Raw genomic sequence first — 24,800 nt, 5'->3', positions numbered from 1 at the left:
GTTACTATGCACACACAGAGACCAGGTGCTCCGGCACCTCAGCCGCTTGGGGCTTCAGGTCAACTGGGAAAAGAGCAAGCTCACTCCGGTTCAGAGCATCTCTTTTCTCGGGTTGGAGTTAGACTCAGTCTCAATGACAGCACGTCTCACGAGCGAGCATGCTCAGTCGGTGCTGGACTGCCTCGCTTCCTTCAAGCCAGGCACAGTGGTCCCTCTAAAACTTTTCCAGAGGCTCCTGGGGCATATGGCATCCTCCGCGGCGGTCGCGCCGCTGGGGTTGATGCATATGAGACCACTCCAGCACTGGCTCCAGACTCGAGTCCCGAGACACGCATGGCACCGCGGCACGCATCGGGTAAGGATCACCCCCGCCTGCCTCAAAACACTCCGACCCTGGACAGACCTCTGCTTTTTACGGGCAGGAGTGCCCCTGCAGCAGGTGTCCCGACGCGTCCTGGTCACAACCGATGCCTCCCAGTCCGGGTGGGGTGCCGTGTGCAGCGGGCACGCATTGGTACATCAATTGCCTGGAGTTGCTGACCGTCCTTCTTGCTCTCAGGAAGTTCCTCTGTTAGTTCGGGACAAACATGTCCCCGTGAGATCGGACAGCACCACGGTGGTGGCGTACATAAATTGCCAAGGCAGCGTACGCTCCCGCCACATGTCACAACTCGCCCGCCGTCTCCTCCTATGGAGCCAGCTGCGTGCCACTCACATCCCCGGCAAGCTCAACGTCGTATCGGACATGCTATCATGACAACGCCTGCCTGGCGGGGAGTGGAGGCTTCACCCCCAGTCGGTCCAGTTGATTTGGGAACGGTTTGGCAAGGCCCAGGTAGACCTGTTCACCGCCCAGGAAACCTCCCACTGCCCGCTCTGGTACGCCCTAACAGAGGCTCCCCTCGGGACAGACGCGCTGGCACACAGCTGGCCCTCGGGGCTGCGCAAGTACGCATTTCCCCCAGTGAGCCTTCTTGCACCGGTGCTGTGCAAGGTCAGGGAGGAAGAGGAGCAAGTCACGTTGGTGGCCCCCTACTGGCCCACTCGGACTTGGTTCTCGGAACTCAGGCTCCTCGTGACAGCTCCTCCCTGGCAAATTCCCCTGAGAAAGGACCTCCTCTCTCAGGGACGGGGCATGCTCTGGCACCCGCGCCCAGACCTCTGGAACCTCCACATCTGGTCCCTGGACGGGACGCGGAAGAGCTAGCCGGCTTACCGGCGACCGTTGTGAATACCATCAACCAAGCCAGAGCTCCCTCTACCAGGCACCTTTACACCCTAAAGTGGCGCTTGTTCGCAGATTGGTGTTCTTCCCGAGCCGAAGACCCACAGAGATGCGCGATTAGGTCAGTGCTTCTGTTCCTACAGGAGAGGCTGGACAGGAGGCTGTCCCCGTCCACCCTCAAGGTGTATGTTGCCGCTATCGCCTCCCACCACGATCCTGTAGACGGCAAGTCTTTGGGTAAGCACGACCTGATCCTCAGGTTCCTGAGAGGCGCCCTCCCTGCCAGGCCTAGTTCCCTCCTGGGATCTCTCGGTAGTCTTGGCAGGACTCCAGAGACCTCCCTTCGAGCCGCTCGAATCAGTTGGACTCAGGGCCCTCTCTCTTAAGACAGCCCTGCTGATCGCGCTCGCCTCCATTAAGAGGGTCGGGGACCTGCAAGCGTTCTCTGTCAGCGACACTTGCCTGGAGTTCGGTCCGGCAGATACGTCTGTGATCCTAAGACCGCGACCGGGCTATGTGCCCAAGGTTCCTACCACACCATTTGAGATCAGGTAGTGAACCTGCAAGCGCTGCCCCGGGAGGAGGCAGACCCAGCCCTTTCGTTGCTGTGTCCAGTGCGTGCCCTGCGCATTTACCTGGACCGCACACAGAGCACCAGACGCTCTGAGCAGCTCTTTGTCTGCTTTGGGGGACGGCAGAAAGGGAATGCCGTCTCCAAACAGAGGCTCGCCCACTGGGTTGTCGATGCCATCACACTGGCTTATCACACCCAGGCCGTGCCCCTACCCGTACGGGTCCGAGCTTACTCAACAAGGGGTGTTGCGTCCTCGTGGGCACTGGCCGTGGGCACCTCCCTAGCAGACATCTGTAGAGCCACGGGTTGGGCAACACCCAACACCTTCGCGAGGTTTTACAACCTCCGCGTTGAGTGGGTTGCGTCTCGTTTTTTCTCAGGTCCGAGCCCGTAGAACTCGGTAACATGTAGACCGACTGGCCGGGTGGATCGCTTGCGCCCAGCGCCCTTTTCCTGATGTCAAGGTAAAGTAGTGCGCCTTCTTCCCAGGGCGCCCCACTCCGAGTCGGGCCCCTGGTCGATTCCTCCCCAGCCCTCCGGGTCCGTGGTTCAGCGGAGGAACTCGCCGACCCAAGCCACTGCGGGTACCCTGATGGCTACCCTGTACTGGTATAGGTGCTCCATAGGTAAAGTAGAAGGCCTCCTGTGCGGACGCCCCCTGTGTGTATTTCCACGGTTCTGTCCCCTTACGAGCGGACCCCCGTGTCTCCCTTAGGCAGTTACAGCTGCCCGGTCGCCGTGCTGTAGCAACTCCCCTTCGAGGCTGGGATCTACCACCGCACCATACTTTCCACACGAGCCCTAAGACGGCCGTGTGACGTGTCTACCACTTTTCCTCCCCAAGAAAAAGGGCAGGTGTGGTCTCCGCAGGGTCTGGGTAAGACCCCTTCCCTATATGCGTGTAAGGGCCCCGGCCGTGATTGCTCTATGCGAGAAACATAGAGAGAAAAGAGGCCCAGCCAGGCTGGCCCGTTCCCATGTTGGCAAACATCGCCTTGTTCCCCTCCCAGGGTAACTAGAAGGATCCCGATGTTCGTATGGGGCATTGGGGAAGGGTACGTGCAGCCTGGTACAGACGATGCGTGGCACTGGATGAATCCCTGCCTGCCTCTGTATCGGCAGTTCATGTACACGGTTCAGCACATGGCAAGATTGGAATGGGTCCCCTAGTGTCGCTTCTCCGACACAACGTGGAGAGAGCGTCAGAAGGCGAACGTTTGGTTACGTATGTAACCTCCGTTCCCCGAGGGAGGGAACTACACGTTGTGTCTTTCCTCCGCCATGTCACTGAACCGAGCCACTGTTGTGGCCGGACCATTTCCGGCTCCTCAGAAAAATCCTGAATGAACTCCCGTATTTGCGCCGCTTAAATACCCGTATGTCCGGGGGCGGGACATGCAAATACTGGCTGCCAACTCTCATTGGCCTTTTTTCATAGATCAGAGGTGAATATCGGCGCTCAAGAGAGACCCCCTAGTGTCGCTTCTCCGACACAACGTGTCGTTCCCTCCCTCGGGGAACGGAGGTTACATACGTAACCAAACGTTATTAATAATAGGGACAACCACACAAGGAAAACCACACAACACATACAACAAGTACAAATAACGATAACAATACTTATAAGTGTTATGGATAAATTACACAATATGATAAAACAGGAAAGAAAAAAAAAGTAACAGAATTTTTTTTTTTTCCAGCTTTAAACACAAAATAATTTATTTTATCCATCTATCATATGAAGGAGGGGACGTATGCTTCCACTTAAAGAGAATAATCCTTCTAGCCAATAGTGTGGTGAAAGCAACAACCTCTCGTATTTTGGAGGGCAGGATAGGATTAAAAGGAATTCCAAACAGAGCTGTAAAGGGGTTTGGAGTGGCTGATATATTAAAGTTTTTTCAAAAGTCTCAAATATTTTAGACCAAAATCTCTGTCAGTCCTGGACAGGACCAGAACATGTGAGTGTTATTGGCTGGAGATTTTCTGCACCTATTGCAAATGACGCTTCTGTTTGGGTATATTTTGGCTAGTCTGGCGTTAGTGTAGTGTACTCTATGAAGAATCTTGCATGGCATCAAACTGTGCCAGGCACATATAGAGGAAGAGTGTACTAAATCAATTATATAATCCCACTCTATTATAGTGACCCCCAGCTCTTGCTCCCAAGTATTTTGAGTAAAATAGTGGGATTAGGATTTAATGAATCTATTATTTCATAAATGACAGAGATTAGCCCTTTTCTGTCTGAGTTAAGAGAGAGAACAGTGTCCATTTTATAATCAGGAGGGAGATTAGGAAACTGGGGAAACTGACTTACTGTACAAAATGTCTGATCTGAAAGAAGCGAAAAAGATGCATTTTAGGAAGCTCAAACTTTTCTGTCAATTCTGAAAAGGATAAAAATACTCCTTTGTCGTAAAGGTCCTTTTGGAACTGATACCCCTAGAATACCAGACATGAAAACCTGGGTCAGAACATGATGGTAGAAAAGATAAATGGTTCACTATAGGAGCCAGAGCTGACGGTCTGATTAACCCAAAATGCTTCCTAAATTGAACCCATATTTTAAGAGTATTGACCACTGCTAAACTGTCTGAGATATTTTTACTGTTTATGGGAAGCTGAGAGCAAATCACCAAATGAAGGGAGAATTCCATTTGGGCCCAAACAGGATGTTCAGAGATCTTGGGGAGTTGGTCCAATATAAACGTTTATTGATATTACAGGCCCAGTAATACAGTTGAAAGTTTTGTAAAGCAAGGCCCCCTTTGGACTTTGAGAGTTCGAGAACCCTTCACCCTATCCGTGCACACCTGCTGCCCCATAAAAAAAAGAGTTAGTTGTCTGATTTAGATTGACAAAAAAATGATTTGTTAATGAAAATGGGTATATGCTGAAAGAGATATAAAAATTTGGGCAAAATTTTCATTTTAACCAAGTTAATATGGCCAATTAACGATATTAGAAGAGAGGACCACCTCTCTAATTGAAGTTTATAAGGCAGATATAAAGAATTAAAACATTTTCTAAAGATAGCTGTGATTGACTTAGTCATGAGTACGCCTAGATATCTGAACTCTTCCTGAGCCCATTTAAAAGGGAAAGGATGTTGGGAAAGTGTCTCAGCTGTTAAATTGATAAGCTGTTAAACCCTGTCGAATGCCTTTTCAGCATCAAGGGACAATACTACTTCGGCAGGGTCAGAGCTTGGAGAAAGGATAGTATTAAAAAGTCTTCAGGTATTATAGAAAGAGTGTCTCCCTATCATAAAACCTGTCTGGTCAGGGGAAATAACAGGAGATAACACTTTCTGAAGGCGAAGGGCAAGAACCTTAGATAGAATTTTAAAGTCCACGTTTAACAATGAAATTGGCCTGTAGCTACTGCAAAGTAGTTGATATTTATTTACATTTACATTTATGCATTTGGCAGATGCTTTTATCCAAAGCGACTTACAGTGCACTTATTACAGGGACATTCCCGAAGCAACCTGGAGTTAAGTGCCTTGCTCAAGGACACAATGGTGGTGGCTGTGGGGATCGAACCAGGGACCTTCTGATTAACAGTTATGTGCTGATTAACAGTTATGTTCTTTAGCCCACTACACCACCACCACTCCATATTTATCTTTCTTAAGCAACAATGAAATAGATGCCTCAGACATGGTTGTTGGGAGCTGTCCTGTAAGAAAGGCCTCATTATATACTCTTTGTAGAATTAAAGCTAGAACAAAGAAGAAAGTCTTATAAAATTCAATGGTAAAGCCATCAGGGCCAGGAGATTTGCCATTCTGAAGTGAATTAATTGCCTCTTGTACTTCTGTGGTAGACACAGGCCTGCCCAAATTGTATGTAGCGCCATCGTTAACACTAGGAAAAATTAGTTGATCAAAGGGGTTTGGGCCAGTCCAAATTTTTGCGTAACATTCTGAGGAATAAAGATCCAAATAGTATTTTGAAAAAATTTAATGAATTTCCTCTGGGTCAGAAACTATGTAATCCTTAGAAAATGTAATTTTAGGGATCAGTCTAGATGTCGAACAGTTCGAGATTGAAATGCAAGAGACCAAATAAAAAAAAAGCTGCCTGGCACTTAACAATTGCTTTTCAACTTTGTGAGTTAAAAGTAAGTTATACTCTGAATGAAGTTGAAGACGTTTTTTTTTGATAAATTGTGGGTGAAGAGGTCAGAGGATATTGGAGGTCCAGTTTTGCTAGTTGGTCAGATATTTCTGCCATATTGGCTTTCTCAAATCTCCTAAGCTGACAGACATGTGCAATTATTTGTCCACGCATGTAGGCTTTAAATGCCTCCAACAGCGTGTTGCTGCTAACAGAAATATTGTCATTTATTTCAAAATATAGATTTATATGAGATGTGAGGAAATCTTGTAATTTGTTATCAGAAAGTAAATGTGAACTAAATCTCCATTGTTTAGAATTAATACTGGCTTGTGGAAACCTAAAATCCAAAGAGGTGGGGGCATGATCCGAGATGACTATACTATGATAGTCGCAGGAATTGACGGAGTGCATCATTCTATCATCCAAAAGAAAAAAAATAGATCCACGAGTATGAATGGTAAACATGTGAAAAGAAAGAGAAGACTTTACTAGTTGGAAACGTTGACCTCCAGGGATCTGACTGGCCAATCTGTTAAGTATAGGACTCTAGCAGTCTAGCAGATTTGGAAAACGTGTTATGTTTTGAAGAAGACCTGTCCAATGTTGTATTTTGAACCAAATAAAAATATCCTCCTATAATTATGTAATGACTATCAAGATTAGGAGTACAGAAAAAAAAGGAACAAAAAACGAGTCGTTATCCCAATTGGGGCCATATATACATGCTAAAACAACTGGGACTGTTTGTAAAATTCCAGACACAATCACATTACGACCATTTGGATCTGAGATCACTGATTCAGGTTCAAAAGCAATGTTCTTATGTATAGAATCGCTGCCCCTCTTGCCTTCACAGCAAATTTGGAGTAAAAACAGTTACCAACCCATGTATACTTACTGCGAGAAACATCCAAAGTACAAAGATGCGTTTCTTGTAAAATGTAAATGTGAAAGAAGCTTTTTCGTCTTAACAATATTATTCAAACCCTTTACATTCCAAGAGATAAAGCTAATATTTGTATTTGATCTTGTTGTGCTATCAGCCATTTGAATCATGTATAACTACTGCAGTACCCTGATCCATGAAATGTCCGGAACAAATACAAAAAAGTGAAAAGACAGAAGAGGAAGGGCAAGAAAAAAAAACACACGGAAACAAGAAAACAGAGAAAACAAGATCCATACATAGACCAACAATAGTCAACTATCCCTTATACCCACCCCTTTAAAGTAACTCTCCCTTTAAAGTAACAACCAAGAAATTACGTATCTCTCAGGATACCTTGTCTTTGTTTCTTTTTTTTTTTACACTTATTCAAACTACAAACCTTATATTTCCCCAACAACACATTATAACCCCAATCACGAGAATATCGGAATATGGTATACAACAACTACTCAACTATGGCACCTCGGTTCTTATGTTTGTTTCTTTCTTGGATGTTTTTTCTGTTTTAGTTGCCATTTTAAATGGATACTGCTATTAAAAAGCTGTCTTATTAGTTTTTGTAGTATGTCAGGAAAAATTCAGTGGGGTAGATAAAGAAATATACCAAACTGAATGGGGAAGAGAGACAGGCACGTCTACTCCATTGCGCTGCTCACCGGAAGTCTAACTTGTACATTCATAATAACTATTTCATAAAATGGATTAATCATTCCTTGTGTTATTTCATTGCTACAGTACACTGACTACTGACAACATGTAAATTATTGTCCAGACCTTTGCTGGGAAGGAAATGTAGAGACCAGACCTCTTGGAACTTTAATTGAATACTCCTGTTATACATAATGTAAACTCAGTGTAAATACTTGTAACAAAATGTGTAATAAATATGCATATATAGGGGCAATAATACTTTATGACATATTTTAACATCGTCAGACACTTTAAATATAACGAATTTAACAAGTAGACTCCAACAGCATGTACATATGTGTTTGGTGAAACTTGGCATAAAGTTCAGGTAGTTCTGGCTTGCGCTGCATATCTTTTCTAACTCATCTGAATGATGGGGTGCGTTCTATTCAGAAGTGATCATCCCTATTCCCTTAAAAGACTTTACCCTCCATTGTGAGAGCTTCAAATGGCTGAAAGGTGTGAGTCTCAAAAATAGTGGTCTTTTGGTCATTTTATTGTAAATTCTGTTCGCAATGACCCAACAGCTTGGCTACCATTATTATTCTCCCATCGAAAAGCTCTATGAAGGCAACATGTAAGCCAAAATACCTTAGGGTAGATTATATTAACAGAGTTTTTAGATGATCTAAGAGTCTGTTTTTGTATGTTCATGATTTCAAACTTCAGAGGTCAAAACTTGCACACAAGCCCTTTAATCTGCTTTAAGATGCTTTCCTTCTTTCTTTCTCTTAGTGTAAGTCCTATACAATTTCTAACTTCAAGCATTTAAAACTACTTTCAACTTTCAGACAAGGTTCTGTTAAACCAACATTATACTGTAGTTTGTCTTAACAAACTTTATATTTTTATGTCCGTACTTTTGTACCACACAAAATAAAATATCAATATCTTCTTTTTCACAACCACCTAAGCCCAGTTGTTTTTTTTTAATATTGGGGAGAATTGCAGTTATAGCAGTGAATATTATAATACATGTTTTTGTTCAATGTCACTTTTCATACAAAGCACAAAGCTTAACCATATGAACTTATATGAAATAATATTGTTGTAGTGGTCTAAGCACATAACTGGTAATCTGGTAATCAGAAGGATGCTGGTTCAAACCCCACAGCCACCACCATTGTGTCCTTGAGCAAGGCACTTAACTCCAGGTTGCTCCAGGGGGATTGTCCCTGTAATAAGGACTCTGTAAGTCACTTTGGATAAAAGTGTCTGCCAAATGCATAAATGTAAATGTAAATGTAGATACATGAAGGCAAATAGGTCCTATAAGCTGGATAGGGGCCCTCATTGTCACAGGCCTTATATATGCTGACAACTGTGGGGTCACCTATTCAATTGTATATATACATTTGTTTTCAAAGATGACAGGGAAAAAATTAAGCATTTGCTGATTTCAATAAAAAATGTACATTACATTATTATAGGACAGGGAGGGAATTTATTTTCTGAAAAGTGTGTGCGTTCCCTCAATTATTTTAGGTTCCCTTACATTACCTTTATCAACTCAGCAAATTGGGGACGTCCTCCAGACGTTCACCAACGTCCACACAGGTCTGCATTTTTTTTTTTTTTTTTTTTACATTTGACACAGGACATTTCCAGGCCAATTTGGAAAAAAATACAAAAATAATTAAAAACAGACCAGATGGGTCCCTTTTGGTGTTCAGGAATAGTTAGGCCACAGTAGGCCTTGCTTGTTCTTCTCTCAGTTTACGCACTGAAGCACCAGTGGGCGGGACAAAGGGTGTGTTGATGTACAAGTAGGCCTTGGTGATTTTTACGCAGTAGAGGCATTCATGAATTAATGTACACCTTTTTCCATCTTGGTTTCAATAAATTCTTTTATAGCATTTGGGATTACGTTTTGAGTATGGAAATTTACAGTATGTTTTAATTGTTAAAAGTTATCTTATTTGTCAAAATATCAAGGCAAATTTGATTCCTCATGACATGAACCCTTTAAAAAAGATACCATAAATTAACTATTTTGATGCTATAGTAAAACAGTAGTAACCATGTGGTTTTGGCTAAATGATTATGATTTTTATTACCATAGATTTGATTTTCCTGTATTACTACTAGTTTTTTTCTTTTGCTATGCAGATCGTCGTCAATATATGGTTACTGTTGTAAAACCATGGTTCATTTTCAGAAGGGATGGATCAAGATATTGTGAGGGAATAGAGAACGCAAAACTATTTCAGAATAAAATATCTCCCTTTCCTCTAAGTGTCTCCATATCATTTTAATGGAAATAATATCACAAAGCAAAATAAAATGTTATATACTGTATATATATATATATATATATATATATATATATATATATATATATATATATATATATATATATATATATATATATATATTGATTTTGGGAAGAAATATGATCTGGATATGTATTTGCGAGATTCAGCCATGTTTGTTTATACTGTATGTCTTTGAGTTTATGTAGGTTTGTATGTGTGTATTAAACTCTCAGTACAAGGAGAATGAAAAGCAGCTCTTAAGAGAAAACCACTAATCAAAAGATCTGATTATTTAAAGAGTGACTAAAGAGCGTGTTTGAGTGGGTGCTAAGCTTAAGATATTAGCTGAACAAATCCATCCCATAATAAGCTTAAATGTGCTCTTCCCATTGCACAGGGCGTTTGAAAAAACACATGGCATACATAAAAAACACATACTTACTGTATAAGTTAGATTTTATGCTCCATGCAAATGCCATTAATTTCTGTCAAGTTAGATGTTGATTTATTTTGACCCAGAGAATCTGAATAGAAATAATGAGATGATAAATACCAACACATTCTCACACCCCAACTCGTCACATACGGACGCTAGGGCAGGACCCCTTGGCATCGCTTATTGACGTGCCGGGTGTACCTTTGGCGTCATTTTACGACGCGTCCGGTTTTGAAACATAAAAAACCAGTTGGAGGGCCATTGTAGCGTATTCCTTTTGATTTTTATTGATTGCGGTCTGGACTCTCGACCCATTTGCGGCGTGAGCTTACCCGAGATGTGACATTTCAACGCTACACGCTCCGGTTTGGAGATATGTAGAACGGCGTCATTTTACGACGTGTGCGGGGTTTTAAACATCAAAAAACAGTTGGAGGGCCATTGCAGCCTATTCCTTTTGATTGTTATTTATCGCGGTCTCGACTCTCCACCCGTTCGCGGCGTGAGCTTACCCGAGACGTGACATTTCAACGCTACACGCGCCAGTTCGCGGAGATACATAGAAGTCTATGGGACTGCCCTGCGCGTTGAAAAATGACGCCAAAGGTATACCCGGCGCGTCAATATGTGACGAGTCGGGGTGAGAATGTGTTGTAAATACCTTAAACCTGTATTCATCAACTGTTCACACTTGGTTTTTCTTGTGTTCAGTAAGTGTCTGGTTTCAATCACCTTATCTTAGATATGGAAAAGTAGGAGTTTAAGATGCCTGCTGGGAAGGCAAAGTTCCCCGTCTGTCGCTCACTTCGATGTTGTGTCGAAGAAGCGACAATAGGGGTCTCTCTTGAGCACCGAATATGCCTCTGATCTATGAAAAAAGGCCAATGGGAATTAGGCAGACAGAATTTGCATACCCTGCCCCGGACATATAGGTATAAAAGCGGAGAAATACATTGAGTTCATTCAGAAATTTTCTTCGGAGCCGATGGTCGTGTTGCAGTCAGCTGCGAGTTACACACCTGTTCCTGTTCCTTCTTTGCGCGGCAGTGCAGTTTTCCCCTGGGCGCTTCAACAGCGCAAAAAGGAGTTTTGTAAAAGAGTGATTTTCTCTAAAAGATTTATTTCCTTTAAAAGAGCAATACGCAGCTGGCGTTGAACGTCCTTTTCAGGACGCGTCTTTGTAAAGATGCCCTTCTGCCCCTGCGTAGTTCCTGGATGCTCTGCGCTTCAGACGGCCACAGTCGTTGTCTCGTGTGTCGGGGTTGTGATCACACCGAGGCAGGGTTTGTGGATGGTTCATGTTCTCACTGCGAGAACATGACCATTGCAACGTTGCGGTCGCAGCTCGCTTTCAACAGAAAGCACGCAACTCTAGCCGCCCCCGCATTGCTCCTTCTTCCCACGGGATTGAGGATGGTGTTCGTGTGGCGATGGAGGCGATCTGGGGACGGCAGCGGGTGCAGCTCCGCCGGGTATGCCCCCTCGGACCACCCGCCCCCCAGCACGCTCGTTGACTCCCGTCCATGCTCGAGGCAACAGCGGCTTGCCTTACAGCCAGCCAGCCTATCCTCTGGATCTTGGTGGATCTTGTTGCGCTCCACCTGTGTTCTGAAAATCCTACCACCTGGCAGGGTCGCCCTGTACTCCCCTCCAAGGCCTGTAGGACAACGTCTTCACTGAGAGCCAAAGCCTACAGCGCCGCTGGACACGCCGCTTCCGCCATGAATGCCATGGCCCTACTGCAAGTTCACCAGGCCAAGGCACTCAAAGATCTGCACGGGAGTAGCCCTGATCCTGACGTGCTGCAGGAACTGCGCTCAGCGACCGACCTGCCGGGTGTGCAGAGCAAGGTAAGTGCTTTGAGTCCGCGCCACCCGACGCCATACTACCTGCTCCGCCCCACCGGGTAGGTCAAAAATATTTGTCCCTTTGGTACCCATAGCACGGAGCTTGGATGCGTGGCTTTCACTTCCCAACCCGTCACGCTGGCTGGCCTGGACCATTCGACCCAGTTATGCAATTCAGTTTGCCAGGCCCCCGACCCCCTTCGTGGGAGTTCTCTTTTCCGCAGTACATGGCAAACATGCCAAATCCCTGCACGCGGAAATCGTTACTCTTTTACTCAAAGACGCGATAGAGCCTGTCCCTCCAACCGAGATGAAAAAGGGTTTCTACAGCCCTTACTTCATCATACCCAAGAAAGGCGGCGGCTTACATGCCCTTCGGCATGTCTCTGTCCCCTCGCGTCTTCAAGAAAGTCGCAGAGGCAGCCTGGTATGCCCGAATAGAGGCTCCCCTCGGGGCAGATGTGCTGGCACACAGCTGGCCCTTGGGGCTGCGCAAGTACGCATTTCCCCCAGTGAGCCTTCTTGCACAAGTGCTGTGCAAGATCAGGGAGTACGAGGAACAAGTCACCCTAGTGGCTTCCTACTGGCCTGGTTCTCTGACCTCGTACTCCTCGCGACAGGCCCCCCCTTGCAGTTCCGAGCACACTCAACAAGAGTGTTGCATCCTCCTGGGCACTGGCCAGGGGCACCTCACTGGCAGACAGATGTAGAGCAGCGGGTTGTGCAACACCCAATACCTTTATGACATTTTACAATCTCAGGATTGAGTCAGTATCGTCCCGTGTTTTCTCAGGTCCGAGCCGGTAGAACTCGTTAACACGCTGATGGACTGGCCGAGTGGATCGCTTCCACCTAGCGCCCTTTCCCTCGGTCGAGGTAAAACTGTGCACTTTCTCTCCCAGGAGATTCCGTATATTCGGATCCCTGAAATAATAGGGAACTGGTTAAGACCCCCTTCCCATGATGCGTGTAAGGGCCCCAGCCATTTGGCTTCATGCGGGAAATATAGAGAGAAAAGAGGCCCGGCTAGGCTCGGCCCATTCCCGCTTAGGGTAACCAAAAGGACTTTTTATGGTGCATTGGGTAAGGGTACGAGCAGTCTGACACAACTGGACCATTTCCAGCTCCTCAGAAAACTCCTGTATGAACTCAACGTATTTCTCCGCTTTTATACCCGTATGTCCGGGCAGGGTATGCAAATACTGTCTGCCTAATTCCCATTGGCCTTTTTTCATAGATCAGAGGCATATTCGGCGCTCAAGAGAGACCCCTATTGTTGCTTCTTCGACATAACGTCTCGTTCCCTCCATCAGGGAACAGAGGTTACATACATAACCTAGACGGTTAACTTCTAGTTGCCTGGGATCAAGAAAAATCCAATCTGTTGTCTTGGCATTAATTTGGAAAGAGAGACAAATATTAAAGTGCTGACAATAATAAGTGGAATAATAGAATAAAAGGTTAAATGTGCCACAAACACATCATTAGTGTTGGTGAAGCTACACTGATACTATAGTTCCAAGCTATTTCTAATTGAAAGCAGTAGAGAGGATATCTTTTTGAAAAATTAGTTTGCTACTATTTTATTAAGGGCATGGAAGCAGCATCATTCAAACAATAATTTTCAGCTATTTTATTAAGGGCATGGAAGCAGCATCATTCAAACAATAATTTTCAGCTAAAGATGCCAGTGTAGATAATCAAAATTCACAACAGCCATGACTGATTTTAATCATGAGTGAAAGTGTTCAGTAGGGTCCAGATGCACATTATTATTAGGGCTGTCAATCTATTCAAATTTGTAATCGAATGAATTACACGGTGTCCTGATTAATTAATCGCGATTAATCGCATATACAAATATTTGTTGAGGAAGCCCCTCATATAACAATAATTCAATATATAATGATTAATAATTATCTTTAAATATAAAAAATATATATATATATATATATATATATATATATATATATATATATATATATATATAAAATAAAAAATTGCAAATAATTATAATGCATTACATTCTTGTGGCAGAAGAGTTTATCATTGATAAGACCATTCAAAAATCGGCTTTAGAATACAATGTATTGTTTACTACCATATTATTGATCATAAGTCAATCATTGGCATACAGTTCACAGCAATCCATTTGTCAATCAGTTGGAGATTTATTATGAGGGCTTGTTTAGGACCTGTCAATGTACACCTGCGTCAGACATTTTTAATTTTTTTAGAAACAAGCCGCATAGTACACAATACTACAGATATATTTTACAATAAAAATTGAAATGGTTTTCAATGCTTTGGAGTTGTTGGAGGTACAAAGGGTATTTAAATAATATTTCAAGTCTTTACAAAAAAGTGCAAGTAGGGGCTTTATAGACATACATTTACACTTATGCATAAAAAAACTTGGCGAGAAAATAATCAGAAAATATTCACTTTTTAAATTATCAAAACTGTGAAAACCAAATAAAACGTCTTTATAAAGCAAAGAAAAACTAGTTAAAATAGAGGTACGTACAAACAAACAACATTTTCTCCAAAATACTACAGCATGGACACATTCCCAAAAAAGGTGAGGGGCAGATTCATCTACAGCATTATAGAAGGAGCAAAGTGGATCTATTTCAGGGAGCATGTTTCTTAAATAAAGATTGACTGGGTAAAAACGGTGTAACAGTTTAAAAGACACCTCCTTAACCTTGTTGGTAATTCAATATTTGTTAGGTAAAGACCATACGACCTGCGTCAGAAATGCTTGTGTTGCGTCACGGGTGTGTTGCGCCATAAAAGTAAAATGTTTAGGTCACTGTGTCAAGTAAAATATAGTTTAATACTCAATCTTTAAACACATCTTGAGATCCCTTGGTTCGCATTTGCGCTCCTTCAAGTGTTTTGAAAGCAAGAACATAACGCACGTTTGTGTGTGTGTGTCCGCTGAAGAGTTGTTAATGTTTTGTTCACTGTATAAACTGTCCGTTCCTCATACAGCTGAAATTTCACTTACTGCCCTCTGGAGTAAACAGGTGGTACTACAAGCTTGAATTTCTCAGGAAAGCATTGCGATTAAATGCGTTAATTTTTTAACACGTTATTTTTTGTAAAATGAATCGCACGTTATTAACGCGTTAAATCGACAGCCCTAATCATTATACATTATACATTACTGAGTCTCAGTAGTTGTTTAAGACATTTGGCCATGCTGACCCAGTCACACTTAGCTAGCATACACTTGGTCCACATAGCTCTTCGGAGCAGCAGCAGTTCAACAAGTTTTGTGTTTTGTATTTGTTTCCTACTTTGTTGAGGGATTGTACCATAGGCGGAGGGTGAACCAACTCCAGGGCAAGGCTAATATGTGCGCTTCCCCTTGATGCATTTAAATCGATTTTTGTAGGTTTTAATCAACGCGTTGCCTAGCAACAACTTAAACGTCCCAATATAAACGCTCCCGTTAACTAATTTGTTATTAACGCGACTACGTTTACAAACTGTTAGCAAAAAAAATGTTTTAGCAAAAAAGCAATCAGTACTAAATAATAATCAGCCAATATAAATAAACACTGCCTTACCTAATGCAGCAAAATCCTGCGTTTAGACCTGGCATCATATGTGTTGATGATGTCCTCGTTATTTAGTTTTGTGGTTATGTCACTCTCAATATGCAGCAGACTCAAGGATGAAAGTCTCTCCTGTCCCATTGTTGAACGCATCCAATTCTTTACGCGTCGCATAGCTGAAAAAGATCTCTCGCATGTTGTGGTCCCCACCGGTAATGTTAGAGCCAACTTGAAAAGTTTTTCGAAGTTTGGATAAAATCCAGTCGAGAGTGCCTCCTTAACGAAGCCAGGAGATGTGTGACGTGAGTTCAGTTTCAGTAAATTCATCTCAGTACATGCCAATTTAGGGTTGATAGAGAGGGTGGTCGCATATTTATTTAAAAGAAACTGCGCGCCTTCTGGGTCACATTTTAGCACTCCACCCGCGGTTTTAGGCGAGTGCGGTTATGGGTGTCATTAACATTTTTTTTTTTAAATGAATGAATTTGTATTTAAAGTGATCACAATTTAATAAAAACATTGTAATTTATGAATTATATTGCTTTCATTTATTTAAAAATTGTTTATCGAAAGAAAAAAATCCGGCATATACATGAATTATCTCTGCGCGTGCGCACCGCATGCAATTTACGCTTTCCACAGACCACAGCTGAGCCAGCTCAGCCGCGCTTATCATTTGGTTTTGGAGTGGAGGAAACTGATCCTAGACCAGCAATTATGGGCAGCTTTTCTCTATAAAAGCAACTAGTAGTAGCAGGCAGGCTGCTTTTGAGGGATACAATTCACTCTCGAATTGTATATTGCTAGTCTCAAGTCCGTGGCCAGGGGAAGGTTAAGCCTTCCCCAGCCTTACACACGCTCCGCCTATGGATTGTACGCATGTCTACTTGTGCAGCAGCAGCATGTCTACATGCTTAACACAGTATGTTTATGGATGTTAATCGCAGTAGCAAGTCTTTCTAGCAACAGTGTAGATCTAGTCCACAAAGACCAAAGTCCTATTAATATGTTAAACCCACATTAACATGCTAAATCTCTGAGATGTCATGACTAAACTACATTTATACATTTGACTGACACTTTTATCCAAAGCAACTTACTGTGCATACAATCTACTGTATATAATTTATCAGAATGTGTGTTCCTTGGCAATCAAACCAATGGCATTGGTGTTGCAAACGGCATGCTCTACCGCTACTGGAACTTCTACAGAAACGTTCATGCTGAAAAATTCAGTTCAAGGGATAGTTCACCTAAAAATTTTAATTCTCTCATTATTTACTCACCATCATGCCATCCCAGATGTGTATGACTATATTTTTTCTGCAGAACACAAATTTAGATTTTTATAAGAATATCTCAGCTCTGTAGCTCCATACAATGCAAGTGAATGGTGATCAGGCCTTTGAATCCTCAAAAAGGAGATACAGTCAGCATAAAAGTAATCCATATGACAACAGTGGTTTAGTCAAAGTCGTCTGAAGCAATCCAGTTGGTTTAGGGTGAGAACAGGCCAAAATATAACTCCTTTTCACTGTGCATAATGCCATTGCAGTCTCATGATTACAAGCTCAATTACATTTCCCAGTGATTGACGCATGCACAGAGCTCTAGATGGTGCTATAGGTAGTGTAATTGAACTTGATATCATGATCACCAAGGAGACTGATGTCAAGATGTACAGTGACATTTCTTTGTCTGTTCTCACCCAAAACCAACTGGATCACAAGATTAGTAGTTTATAGCTGCTATATTATTAAAAACCATTGAATTAATCTGCAGTGCAGGACCAATAACACTTAAAAAACAGGGCTATAAGAAATGTAAACCTAATATATTGCCCTAAAACATGACAGCCAGTTTCATAAAATATGAATTGATGAACTGACATGATAAAAAACAGGCATACTTTGCCTACAATAGCCAGATACTACAACTCACTTACTGTAGACCATATATTTTTTTAACATGTCAATGAAAAGTTTTATGGTAAAAATAATAATTGACAACTTCCAGTGCCAACTAGCAGCAGCAGTACCATTCGATTGGCATATCCCTAAATGCTTTTAATGTTTTCATAATTTGATTAGTATCCAAAAACGAAAGTGCATGATAACTATTGAGCTACTATTTAATTTATATGGCAACTTCCCAGCGTCATGGTTTAAATATTTTCTGATATCCTGGATCATTGTCTGTCAGTGACTGTCTTAGTCGGGATATTTGCCAGATATTGTCAATATCCGGTTACCCCATCCTATCGCCCAGGGCCTCTTTTCCCAATAATGCTTGATCTTAGCGGCTTAGCTCTGCAACAATCATGCCACCACTTTGTTGTTACCAGCTAGTCCAAAAATACATTTATTTGTTTACTTATTAATTTATTTAATCATCCAATATTTACTAACCTTTTTCTGCATATATTATTGTTGTTATTAGTATATATATACAGTATGTATACTGATATTAAATGAGCATAAAGTGTAGCTATAGGTATTTAAAATGTACTAGGTGTATTTTCAAGATTGTCCTGCAGGTGTCTGTTTAAGTCTATGTGCATACGTTGCTCTTAACGCTGTACGATTACTCCAGAGCACTCGTAAATCTACTAGCATTTTCAAGTACTATTTAAGTCACGATGCTTTTAGGAAACAGGCTGCAAAACTAAGCTAAATCGTAAGATGGATTTTACGATCTACTTAGGCTTACGATGCTTTTGGGAAATGAGGCCAAGGCATTTTCCAACAATATAAATGCACCTGATAAGAAAAATTGCATAAGATATTAATACGTTTTTCAGGTCTTGTTCCATTGGTAGCGTAAGCCTCACTAAATGCACAATTTTTAAGACTAATTTCTAACAGCCATTTTTATGCAGCTTACTTGCAAATAACTACAAGTTAAATACAGTTAATTTGAACGACAAGTTGACAAATGACCTAACATTCAAAAGTGGTTGGCTCCTATTCATTGGATGTTCAAAAACCTTTGAACCAAAAACAAAATCAGCCACTCAAATATCAGAAGCAAGATAATATCCTTTAAACCCTGCGGTGTCTCCCAGCAGTGGGCTTTACAGAGCATCTATTGTTCGATGTGGAGTGCTTCCACTTCCCCAGACTATAAAGGTTAGGGCACAAATCCACCTTGCTCCATTGCCCCCGACATCTTAAACCTATTTGAAACAAATGAGCTTCCCTGTGAAGCAAGGCCAAAACCCACAAATCAATCTAATTGAGAGAAGGGGCTTACAAAAGGCTTGCAAGCACTTTCAAACATTGCTCTAGAGCCAGGACTAAGGTAAGCGTTTCTTACACTTCACTGTTCAACTAATCCCACCTCAAATCCAGAAGCTGTGTCAATGTTCAGGATTCTGAAGACTTCCGTTTGGAAACTAACAAGCAGGAGAGTCAGGCTTAGATGGAATTCAAGGTCCAGAATCCCAAATTATGCCTGGGACTTTATAGTAGTTGAGCAAAAACAACAGCATAGATTTGAATGCAACAGAGTTAAACTTTAGGTTCTATAAGGAGCTACAGTTCTTTTCAGCATGCTCCAAAGATTTGTTATAATGAGTTGGGCCATGTTTTTTTTTTCTTTTAAGCAGGGCTTTGCACTTTTTTAGGTGTTAACACTAATTAAATATTATTAACACAGAAGTATAAGGTTAAATAATTTTATTGTTGGTTTGGCACCATTTCAAGTAACATTAAACTTTTCCCAAAGTCTAAGTGGAAGTTTGACTAATTGAAAGAACTAGTCTACACATAGGTTGCATTTTTATTGAAATGGGTATTAAGACTGTGGCTATGTTTTTGCAAATTTGTGGCAGTAGGGTGCAGTCGTCATTCTAGCTTTACAGGCAACACAGCCCTTACAAAAATCGAGAGTTCATGGCAAATTAGCATCAAATTTTCCACTGGGGCACTGCTCTTGTGGCGACCAGCAACAGGTGTCTGCATTTGAGTTTGTCAGATTATGTTAGTTTATTTGTGTTCAGTTATTGTGGAATGCAAACGGATTCATCTAATTTCTTTGTTTCTGAGCCAAAGCAAGATGGAGATCGTATTTTTATGTTTTTAACTTTATTATTAAGTTTATTTTTTAACCGTGTGGCTGGAAAATGATCTAACATGATCCAGTATACTCGAGAGTTTCTCCTGGGACTTAACAGGAATAATCTGGTGTTGGGCCATCTTAGAATCTGTCCTTCTTATTACAGGTGAAACTCGAAAAATTAGAATATCGTGCAAAAGTTCATTAATTTCATTAATTCAACTTAAAAGGTGAAACTAATATATTATATAGACTCATTACAAGCAAAGTAAGATATTTCAAGCCTTTATTTGATATAATTTTGATGATTATGGCTTACAGCTTATGAAAACCCCAAATTCAGAATCTCAGAAAATTTGAATATTGTGAAAAGGTTCAGTATTGGAGGCTCAAAGTGTCACACTCTAATCAGCTAAACACCTGCAAAGGGTTCCTGAGCCTTTAAATGGTCTCTCAGTCTGGTTCAGTGGAATTCACAATCATGGGGAAGACTGCTGACCTGACAGTTGTGCAGAAAACATCATTGACACCCTCCACAAGGAGGGAAAGCCTCAAAAGGTAATTGCAAAAGAAGTTGGATGTTCTCAAAGTGCTGTATCAAAGCACATTAATAGAAAGTTAAATGGAAGGGAAAAGTGTGGAAGAAAAAGGTGCACAAGCAGCAGGGATGACCGTAGCCTGGAGAGGATTGTCAGGAAAAGGCCATTCAAATGTGTGGGGAGCTTCACAAGGAGTGGACTGAGGCTGGAGTTACTGCATCAAGAGCCACCACACACAGACGGGTCCTGGACATGGGCTTCAAATGTCAAACGTCTTACCTGGGCTAAAGAAAAAAGAACTGGTCTGTTGCTCAGTGGTCCAAAGTCCTCTTTTCTGATGAGAGCAAATTTTGCATCTCATTTGGAAACCAAGGTCCCAGAGTCTGGAGGAAGAATGGAGAGGCACACAATCCAAGATGCTTGAAGTCCAGTGTGAAGTTTCCACAGTCTGTGTTGGTTTGGGGAGCCATGTCATCGGCTGGTGTTGGTCCACTGTGCTTTATTAAGTCCAGAGTCAACGCAGCCGTCTACCGGACATTTTAGAGCACTTCATGCTTCCTTCAGCAGACAAGCTTTATGGAGATGCTGACTTCATTTTCCAGCAGGACTTGGCACCTGCCCACACTGCCAAAAGTACCAAAACCTGGTTCAATGACCATGGTATTACTGTGCTTGATTGGCCAGCAAACTCGCCTGACCTGAACCCCATAGAGAATCTATGGGGTATTGCTAAGAGAAAGATGAGAGACATGAGACCAAACAATGCAGAAGAGCTGAAGGCCGCTATTGAAGCATCTTGGTCTTCCATAACACCTCAGCAGTGCCACAGGCTGATAGCATCCATGCCACGCCGCATTGAGGCAGTAATTAATGCAAAAGGGGCCCAAACCAAGTACTGAGTACATATGCATGATTATACTTTTCAGAGGGCCGACATTTCTGTATTTAAAATCTTTTTTTTATTGATTTCATGTAATATTCTAATTTTCTGAGATTCTGAATTTGGGGTTTTCATAAGCTGTAAGCCATAATCATCAAAATTATATCAAATAAAGGCTTGAAATATCTTACTTTGCTTGTAATGAGTCTATATAATATATTAGTTTCACCTTTTAAGTTGAATTACTGAAATTAATGAACTTTTGCACGATATTCTAATTTTTCGAGTTTCACCTGTATATCAGTGCCTCTAATATCTGAGAATATCACTAGAAGAAACTGCGTGTTGGGAAGCAAAACTAGAAAACGAGGTAAGAAGGACGGTGTGAGACAGCACGTGAGAAAGCTGAATGGGAAGCCTTTGCCTTCTATAGCCCTTGCTAATGTCCAATCTCTTAAAAAATGACTGATGAACTTCAGGCCTGTGTTTATCATACTCAGTATGAGTTTAGGGGCTTGTGTGTGATGGCTTTCACAGGGACATGGCTGAGGACAACGAAACAGATTCTGTCCTCAATATTGATGGATTTGGTTTACTAATACGTTTGGACTGTGATCCAGAAACGACAGGAAAGTGGCATGAAGGTGGAGTATGTTTTTATATTAACCATTGGTGGTGCAGTTATGTGACTGTTTGGGAGAGGATATGCCTACTGGCCATTGAATTACTGTTGGTATCGTTGAGACCGTATTACTTGCCCAGGGAATTTCCTCAGGTTTTCCTGACGGTTGTGTACATTAATCTCAAGGCAAATGCCAAAACTGCAAATTAAGTGATTGTTTCCATGTTGTAGAGAATCGATTCCATTTCACCTGATGCTCCATGTTTTTTAAAGGGCGATTTTTACCATAGTGAAGTCACTCGGGGGAATACAACTCTTGATCTATGTTACAGGTCTATCAAGGGGGCCTATAGATCTGTTGCTGACCCTCCACTGGGTTACTCTGATCACATATTGCGCAGAAGAGGCACAGAGACACGAAAGGTCCAGGAGTGGAATGAGGACAATATAATGGCCTTACAGGGTTGCTTTGAATGCACCAATTGGTCTGTTTTTCAGGAGTCGTCTGACAATTTAGATAAACTTACTGATGCTGTGTGTAGTTCTATTTCTTGATCATGTAATTGTTACTAAGATCATTCGAATAACAAGCCTTGGATTAATGGTCAACTGAAAATTCTGCATTGGAAGAAAAGGGATGTTTTTAAAAGTGGTGATAGAACTGCTTATTCTGTTATTAGGAAAGAGGTATGGGCAGAAACTGAGATGGCAAAACTTAAATATAAAGAAAAAAATTTACTTAATTTCACAAATTCTGATCTCAGAGCTGTGTGGGATGGCATGAAATTAATGACTGGACCTTAAGAGGGTAAAATAAATATGGTCTCTCTAGATGGGTATACTTCTCATGTCCATTTAGCTAATTAATTAAAACATTGTTTAGGGTTTAATTGGGATCAAATTGAATGTAAAAAAAGAAATGTATGTTGTTTTGCAAGGCACAAATGTTTATAATATTGATGCATCTATAGTGGCTAGGCTTTTTACTCAGTTTAAAGTAAATAAAAGCCCTGGACCAAATAATATTTGTGGTAAAGTGCTGAAGTCATGCAGTTCACAGCTTGCATAACAAGCATGTTCTCATCTGTTTTCAGCATTTCACTTCAGATGGAAACTGTCCCACAAATCTGAAAACATGCTACGATTGTTCCAGTGGATAAATGCAGGAATCCTAAAATTTTAAATTATTTAAGACCAGTAGCCCTTACCTCTCTGGTGATGAAAACTTTTGATAAACTAGTTATACAAGAGATACTGAAGCATGTGGAAGATATGTTGGATCCACGTCAGTTGGCATACAGAGGAGGGAGGGGCATCGAAGATGTGAATCTTGTAGTTCAAAATCTAGAGGCCCCCAAAATACATGCCAGACTTGCTTTTATTGATTTTTCATCCGCATTCAATACAATTCAGCCAAATGTGTTAGCTGACAAGCTTGTCAAACTTTTTAACCTCAATTCCAACCTGGTTGGGTGGATAGTATGATCAAACAGGAGCCAGTGTGTGAGAGTTGATGGGGTTCTATCTTCCACTGGCTCCCCCTCAGGGGTGTGTTCTCTCTCCCTTACTTTTTAATTTTGTAAAGCAATGATTACAGAAGTAGGTTTGATAATAGGTATGTTAGAGTACCTCGAGTCTTTTAGAGGGTGATGAGGTATCTCTCGGTCCTGTGGTGGAGGACTTTTTTTCCTGGTGTAAAACCTGCTGTTTGGATATAAACACAGCTAAGACTAAAGATATGATTATAGACTTTGGAAGGTCTGCCACCTCTGCCACTCAAACAGTTATTCAAGGGAGGGATATTGAGATTGTATCCGAATACAAGCATTTGGGTTCAATTGTTGACAACAAATTGAGTTTCGATTCAAACACTGATGCTCTTTGTAAGAAAGTCCAACAACACATGTTCTTTTTAAGGAAAATGAAAACCTTTAAGGTATGCAATGTGCTAATGACACTGTTTTATTGTAGTTTTATAGAATCTGTCATGTCTTATTGTGTTGTGGCATGGTTTAATTGCATTAGTTAAAACTGCATTGAAAGTGAAAGGAATTCAACAGACTCAGCTTAAGGAAGTTTTTAGGTAACGTGTTTTAAAGAAAGTCTATTCAATACTTCGATGTGTTGAGCATCCTTTAAACAGAGAATTTGAACTCCTTCCCTCAGGCTGCAGATATATGAATGCCTGGGGGTAGAACTAGCAGATACAGAAACTCGTTTATACCTGTAGCTGTTGGCATGTTGAATTCATTAAAGACACGTTAAACCCTTTTTAATATTTGTATCAGAATTTTTTTTTTAACAATGGTATTAATATGATATATTTAGGCTTTGACCTGATTCTCTATTGCTCTGGACTTGTATGGGACTGTTTGTGTGGTCTGTTGTTATGGTGTTGTTATGTGTTTCATGTCACCTCTGCAAATTCCTACTGAATAAATAAACTGAAAATGAAAACTGAAACTGATTATGTCCCCATGAAAATGAGATTTGCGGCAAACTTGTGGAAAATTGTCCATCGTTGCCAAAGGTTTGGAATTATGCCAATAATAGGCTTATGCTAAAGATGGAAATAAAACAAACATTATACTGACTTTTAAGCCACTTTTTTTTATAGATTTAGTCAGCAATACGTCATTACTGGGGGTGGGGTTTAGCTTGGGCAAAAGCAAAGCACTGTTACCATAGTTCATTCCAATGAGGAAAAAAAAAATACAATACAAGAGAACAAGACAAGATACCTGGAAAAAAACATGACATTTTCGGAATGCTCTGCTGCTTATTTTGGTTTTAGTGCTTTAATTAATTAAAGATTTCTCAGGGGATACAAGTCCAGTACACAGTAGTATGAATGTATACATATCATCTCTATTAGCATTGTCTTAAGTAGAAACTAACAGGATAACTGCTTATGATTGTAGGTCTAATTGTTGTAATATTGCTGCATATTATTTTTGTGTTTAATAAAATAAATATCATCCCCATCATTATTAAATCCCACATCTTTGTGTTTTTTTGTTTTGATAATTGTAGA

The sequence above is a fragment of the Xyrauchen texanus genome, chromosome 3, assembly GCF_025860055.1.
Source record: "Xyrauchen texanus isolate HMW12.3.18 chromosome 3, RBS_HiC_50CHRs, whole genome shotgun sequence".
Classification (NCBI taxonomy): Eukaryota; Metazoa; Chordata; class Actinopteri; order Cypriniformes; family Catostomidae; genus Xyrauchen; species Xyrauchen texanus.
Note: the sequence above shows the minus strand (reverse complement) of the source record.